Source organism: Symphalangus syndactylus, chromosome 4 (genome assembly GCF_028878055.3).
Source record: "Symphalangus syndactylus isolate Jambi chromosome 4, NHGRI_mSymSyn1-v2.1_pri, whole genome shotgun sequence".
Taxonomy (NCBI): Eukaryota; Metazoa; Chordata; class Mammalia; order Primates; family Hylobatidae; genus Symphalangus; species Symphalangus syndactylus.
Genome location: NC_072426.2, coordinates 160,311,178 through 160,318,641, shown reverse-complemented (window position 1 = coordinate 160,318,641; position 7,464 = coordinate 160,311,178). Strand labels below are relative to the sequence as shown.

The window sequence follows — 7,464 nt, the reverse complement described above, 5'->3', positions numbered from 1 at the left end:
GTTGAATGATTTATTTTGGTGGGGGGCAGCGGGGGGCGGGGTATATACCCAGTAATGGGATTGCTGGGTCAATGGTAATTCGATATTTTGTCTTTGAGAAACCTCCAAACTGCTTTCCACAGAGGCTGAACTAGTTTACATTCCCACCAACAATGTATAAGCCTTCCTTTTTCTTTGCAACCTCACCAACATCTGTTTTTTTTTGGCTTATTAGTAATAGCCAATCTGACTGGCATGAGATACCTCATTGTGTTTTGGTTTGCATTTCTTTGATGATTAGTGATGTTGAGCATTTTTTCAAATATTTGTTGGCCACTTTTATATCTTCTTTTGAGAAATTTCTGTTCATGTCCTTTGACCACTTTTTAATGAGGTTGTTTGTTTTTTCTTGTTGATTTGTTAACAAATCTGTAAGTTCCTTATAGATTCTGCATACTAGTCATTTGTCAGATGCATAGTTTACAAATGTTTTCTCACACTCTGTAGATTGTATATTTACTCTGTGCATGGATTCTTTTGCTATGCCGAATCTCTTTAGTTTAATTAGGTCTCACTTGTAAATTACTTTTTATGTTGTGTTTGCCTTTGAGGGTTTAGTCATAAATTTTTTGCCTAGATCAGTGTCCGGAAGAATATTTACTAGGTTTCCTCCCAGGATTTTTATAGTTTGAGGTCTTACATTTAAGTCTTTATTTCATTTTGAGTTAATTTTTGTATGTGCTGAGAGGTGGGAGTACAGTTTCCTTCTTCAGCATATGGCTGGCCAGTTTTCCCAGCACCATTTATTGAATAGGGTGTCCTTTTTCCACTGTTCATTTTTGTCTACTTTGTCAAAGATCCTTTAGTTGTAGGTGTGTTACTTTATTTCTAGGTTCTCTATTCTGTTGCACTGATTTATGTATCTATTTCTGTACCAGTACCATGCTGTTTGGGTTAGTATAGCCTTGTAGTATAGTTTGAAGTCCAGCAATGTGATGCCTCTGGCTTTGTTCTTTTTGCTTAAAATTCCTTTGTTTATTTGGGCTGTTTTTTGGTTCCATATACATTTCAGAATCATTTTTTTCTAATTATGCAAAGAATGATGTTGGTGTTTGATAAGAATTGCATTGAATCTGTAGATTGCTTTAGTCAGTTTGGACATTTTAACAACAATGATTCTTCCAATCCATGAGCATGGAATATTTTTCCCTTTGTTTGTGTCATCTACAATATCTTTCAGCATTTGGTTCTCAGCTTGAACATTTTTGGTGTATGGAAATGCTACTTGTGCCGGTCAGAATGGTGATTAAAAAGTCAAGAAACAACAGATGCTGATGAGGTTGCAGAGAAATAGGAATGCTTTTACACTGTTGGTTGAAATGTAAATTAGTTCAACCATTGTGGAAGACAGTGTGGCGATTCCTCAAAGATCTAGAAGCAGAAATACCATTTGACCCAGCAATCCCATTACTGGGTATATAACCAAAGGACTATAAATCATTCTATTATAAAGATACATGCACATGCAAGTTCATTGCAGCACTATTCACAATAGCAAAGACATGGAATCAACCCAGATGCCCTTCAATGATATACTAAATAAAGAAAATGTGGTACATATACACCATGGAATACTATGCAGTCATAAAAAGGAATGAGATCATGTCCTTTGCAGAGACATGGATGGAATTAGGAGCCATTATCCTCAGCAAACTATCTCAGGAACAGAAAAACAAATGCCACATGTTCTCTCTTATAAGTGGGAGCTGCACAATGAGAACACATGGACACATCAGGGGAACATATGTCCACACTCTGGGGCCTGTTGATGCATGAGGGGAGGGAGAGCATCAGGAAGAATAGCTAATGGATACTTGGCTTAATACCTAGGTGATGGATTGATCTGTCTAGGAAACACTGTGGCACACATTTAGCTTTGTAACAAACCTGAACATCCTGCATCTGTGCCCTGGAACTTAAAATAAAGTTGAAGACAAAAAAAAAAAGACATAAAAAAAAGAAGTGCTACTATTTTTGTACATTGATTTTGTGTCTTGAAACTTTACTGAAGTCATTTTTCAGGTCAAGGCATCTTTGGGTATAATCTTTAGGGTTTTCTGAATATAGACTCATATCATCAGCAAAAAGAGATAATTTAACTTTCTTTTTACCTGTTTGGATGCCTTTTATTTCTTTCTCTTGCCTGATTGCTCTGGCTAGCTCTTCCAGTACTATGTTGAATGGAGTGGTGAGAGGGCGCATCCTTGTCTTGTTCTGGTTCTCTAGGTGAATGCTTCCAGCTTTTGTCCACTCAGTATGATGTTCGCTGTGGGTTCATCGTAGATGGTCCTTATTATTTTGAGTTCTGTTTCTTTCATGCTTAGTTTAAGGCTTTTTATCATGAAAGGATGTTGCATTTTATCAAATTCTTTTTTCTACATCTATTGAGATGATCATATGGCTTTTGTTTTTAATTCTGTTTATGCGGTGAATCCCATTTATTGATTTACTTATTCTATTCTTTAGAAGAAAGTCCATTGGTTCAGCTTATGTACAAGGGGAGGAAATTTCACAATGGCATGAATACCAAGAGGTAAAATCATTGAAGCCACTTTAGAAGCTGTCTGTTTTATTTCCTTATAAATACTTCCTATTTTCCTATGTCCTCAATTACTTTTATCCTTTACATTATCCCTATGTTCATGATTTTATCTAAAATGCATATATACATCATATGGTAACACATAGTATGTGTTTAATAAATGTCCTTTGTGTTAGATTGAACAGCCTTTGTTATTCACTTATTGGCTGCATTAATACTTTATTAATTCATTCTGTTTTGAGCCCTAGGGACACCACAATTGAAAAAATCATAAAAAGAGTTCTTTCCTCAAAAGTGAGTGTGGGAAGTCAGTATAGAATGTAAAATTCTAATGACATCCCCTCAATCCTTTAAGAATCACTTATTCAGCGTCCACTCTTTGTTAGGAAGTTTTCTAGCTGTAACGCATTTTGATCCTGAGGGACAGAGCATGGCTCAGAAGAGTTTAGAGCTCAAGATGCAGGTTCAAAGGAGGCTGTATGTTACATACAGAAATCGGTGATAATTATGAATGAAAGGGCTGATGGTGTGTTATGTTTTATCATGAAATTAGTGTGCATTTCAAAATGTGTACTGCATCAAAAAAGCACTGTCCTAACGACCCTAGTGTCAAAACCTGCGTGTGAAGGTAGACACAGCAGAATGACCTTGCCAGAGTGTCGCATGCTCAGAATGCACTGCCTTCCAGGTCCTCTTGGACTCCGGATCATGGCTGGTAGAGGCTTAAAAGTGTTGAAACTAAATTTTGTTAGACAAGTGATGCCACACAAATTTATCAAAATGGTAGAAGATCTCTTATTTGGCAGATTTATTAAAGTACAAAAACACAAAACCATGCATAAATTGTTAGTGTAAAAAATTGTATATCTCTAACCTAGAAAAACTCAAAACTCTGAGGAGGGAAAAGCAATTATACAGATTGTATGACCACATTTCTTCATTTTGAATTTTAGAAAGCTAGAATACAGATAAGTAGAAAGGTCACTTAGCTTATTAGTGGCAGCATGAAGGCTACAAATCATAGCTCATGGACCCTGTCTCAGAGTCACTTCCAGTATACCGCAGCACACTATTCTAAAAGAGAAATTCAATATGTAGAATCAATCTTGAGAGACTCATACATTGTTTGTTGCCCCTTTTAAATACTTAAGAGCAAATATGTTTTTAAGTTATTCTTAGGATAAGTTTTAATGAGTTCAGTATTCAAGTAAGTCTTGGAAAAATCCAAGATGAGCAGGTTTAAATAGGCTTTGTATTGCAAGCTTTCTCTGCAATTCTACTATGCTATTTTCAATGTGAATTTTATTCAGTCTAAATATTTATTAGTATGAACTACATTTATTTTTTAATATCAAATCATCTTTGCATACCTAAGATAAATCCAACTTTGTCTTGGTGTATTCTCTTGTTTTAACACACATTGCATTTTATTTTCTTCAAGGATTTTTGCATGAGTGAAATTGACCTGCAATTTTTTTTCTTTGATGTGCCTTCTTTGGCTTTTTTATATCAGGGTTTCTGCTTCTCTTGTAGAACAGGCCAGACACTCTCTCTGCTCTAACCATTAAAAGAGTTTGTGAAAAGCAAAAAAAGAATACTCTTTATTTTGAACACTTGAGAGAACTCATCTATATAGCCATCTGTTTCTGCTGTTTTATTTGAAGGAAGATTTGAAGAACTAATTTAATTTCTTTAATAGTTATAGAACAATTTGAGCTTTTTATTTCTCTTTAAATCATCTCTACAAGCAATATTTTCCCTACAACTTGTTTATTTCAATAACATAGTTCTTGGTATAGTTTTCATCATCTTTTTTACTTCTGTGTGTAGTGTGGGCCCCTTTTCATTCACAATATTATGTATTCGTGTCTTCCTTCTTCTCTTGATCACAATCGTCAGGATTCATCTATTTTCTGAGACTTTTATTTTTATGTATTCCAGCTCTGGATCCTCAGACCCCTCATCTGACCTCTGAGTCTCTACAACACGTTGCTTTTGTTTGGTGAGTCCCAGCCTCGCTCTGGCTTGGGAACACTGGCAACCTGCGCAGCCCGCAGCCTCACTTTCTCCCTGAGTTTTGATTTCCCTTATTAGTCTCCAAAGAGCTGCTTCCCACTACTGTAGTATCGTGCCCTGCATATACTCCTAATGTCGTCTTGTACTGAGGAGAAGAATTGGATGGTGTGTGATTAAACATAGCAAAACGTTCAGTCCACCCTAGTTCTGGCCCTTTAAACCAATCTCATCTCAATCAGAAAACATATATTCAGGGTGGAAAAAAAAGCAAGTTGCTGAGTCCCAGATGCTGCATCCTGTCTCCTCCTGACTCCTCTGCACCTCAGCCCCTAGCCCTGCCTCTGAGCCCGAATTCTGTGAGATGCCATCACCGACCTGACCAGGGTTCATCCCCTTCCCTGTCCTCCCTTAGCTCACATTCAGGCCTGGTGGCCCCGGCACCATCCGCCTTGAAACTAACCATTACGCTTGCTGCTTCTGTTTTGCTCTCCAAACCAGCTGTCTCTTCAAGGGGTATGAGCCACTGAGAGAGGGAGAAGACAGGTCCAGGGAGAATGTGGAAAACGGATAGACACTGAAAATGGATGCCTGGAAAGAGTTCCAAATGAAGACGGAAAGTCTGAAGCTTGGGGATTGACTGCACTTTATCCTGACTGTCAATTATGCTTTGGAAAATTCAACAGCTCTCAGATCTGCACCTAAAATTAGATTGAATAATTTCAAGACAAAAATATGTATCACTTAAATGAAACATCTTTTCCATTTGTATTAAATATATTTTAAGCTCCTGTATTTTTCTGCATCATGCACATTCTACGTCATCTATGACATGGTTCTCACTTAACTTCTTAGAAATATGTCTCGGAAGTGGGTAAACGGCTGTGAGTCTCTGTTTGCCTGACATTCCCTTACGGTTTTCTACAGCCTGCACTTCCTCTCAATATGGCTTAGTACCCGTGTGACAACAAAAGTCAGGCTGTTGGTTTTCTTTCCCTTGACAATATTTTGTTAAGACCTGACAGCCAACCCAAATAGGAAAATTCCATAACTAAAGTGACTGTGAGAGCTCATTCTATAATTTTTCCACTTTTCCTCTTTTATTAATTGGCAAAGAATCTCTTCAGTCAAAGCCTAGGAAAGAAAATTCTCTAATTCTTTTAAACTGTTTAACAAAGGCTCTGTCATTTTTAATTCTTACGTGGGGAGACGCGCTAAAAGGAATAAACAGATACTCTCCCTAAAGGAAATTGATATCAAATGAACCTAAAAAGTCATCTTTGATTTGGTATCAATCATTTGCTTAATTATCCCCATCTTCAGCCTCTTTGAATTTTCCTGAGACAAGATCACAATGGCAAAGAGTACAGAAGGCGTTCTTTGTTCCTTCAATGAGGGGCTCCTCCACTGCCTCTGCCTCTCCCTCTCATTTGTTCTGTCTAACAATCTGAAAGCGAATATGCTTAATAGGCTTTGTCTGCAAAGAGCTGCATTTCTTTTTTGTGAGGGAAGGTATAGCCTTGGAATTGTCTCTTCATGCACTCCACCGTTTGACAGCAGTGAGTCTTTATTTATGAAAGAAGTTTAATTAATGCCCTTGGATCAACCGTTAACCTTTGAAATGGTTTCCTGATGCATGGAGGCACTTTCTCTTCTGCCAGGAATTGATTTTGGAAATGGCCCTGTCTCCTCGTAACTTATGATTCAGAGAGAGGAAGAGACCATGCAAACCGGAGTATGGACAAGAGCGCTGTGAAGTGTATTGATGAAGGGTTTGCATCAGCACCTGGGAAACACAGATCAATGAAAATGTGTGGAATCAACTTGAAAGAGAAGATGATGCTTGTACAAAGAGATTATGGTCTCCTATCATTGAAACAGAAGCAGAACACTGCAAATATAAGGCTGTTTTCAAATAAACTGAAGCAAGGCTCTCAAATTTCTAGTAAGAAAATAAAGATGGAAAAGAAGCATGGCATAGACAATGGATACACAGAGAAGGGAAGAAAGGACACAACTTTTGGGCTGGTAAATTTTATTATATTTTCCTGGCATGGTTCCCAGAGACCTTGTCAAAGAAAAGAATGCCAAAGAGTTGTCTTCAGGGCCTTCACTCTTATTAATGCAGATATTGTTCAGTGTAAAGTTGTTTACTGGGACAGATTTTTTAAATTAAATGTTATTTTGGAAAAGTGATTTTTCCAAAGTAGAAGCAACGTCTTGGGACCAAGCGCGTGTGGGATGTGCAGCAGAGGTGTCACGTTGTGTTGACCTGTTCCAACAGTAACTCCTGGTAATGTTAAATCATCGTGGTCCCAATCTGTTACTATGGCAGTGCCATGAATGGAGACCCCATGATTCTGTCATTTCAAGTATGTCCCTCAGAGCAAGAACATATTGGTTTGTTTGCACAGAAAACAGAATCTGACATGGAGAAAAATAAACAAAACTATATTTTTAGCTCTGTTATTAACACTTCAGATTTTAGATCTTCACTTATAGAATCTATTTGTCTTCAGTATGAGAGATACAGATTGCTTATTAAATTAAGAAAGGCCAAGCAATAAAGATCTCAGTAGAATAACAATTTGGAGCCTACTGGACTATAAAATAGCTCCATTTTTCTCAATCAAATTGTGAATGTTAAGCTGCCTGTCGCCTAATGGGAAATATCACAGCATTTCCCCCAGACAACCCTGGGGTTTTCAAATTGGTGCCAGGTGGTTGTGCCTGAGGCTGTGTTGTCTGCCCCCCATACTTTTAGCCATCATGGCGCAGCTGGGAGACAAGCTCGCCCTGCAGAGGATGCTGAGAATTGGCTGGAAGAGAGAGGCTATTGTTTTGTCCGGACTAGTGCTTCCAGACACATC

General features: G+C 37.8%; 1 long non-coding RNA gene across 2 annotated transcripts in view; it reads right to left on the bottom strand.

The window, feature by feature from the left end:
- Positions 1-1,773: 1,773 nt before the first annotated feature.
- Positions 1,774-7,464, bottom strand: part of LOC129481343 (uncharacterized) — a 44,311-nt gene continuing 38,620 nt past the window's right edge. For both annotated transcript variants that reach the window (XR_010120632.1, XR_008657360.2), the window contains one exon: positions 1,774-3,655. This is a non-coding gene — a long non-coding RNA (uncharacterized lncRNA). The remainder of the gene's footprint in view (positions 3,656-7,464) is intronic.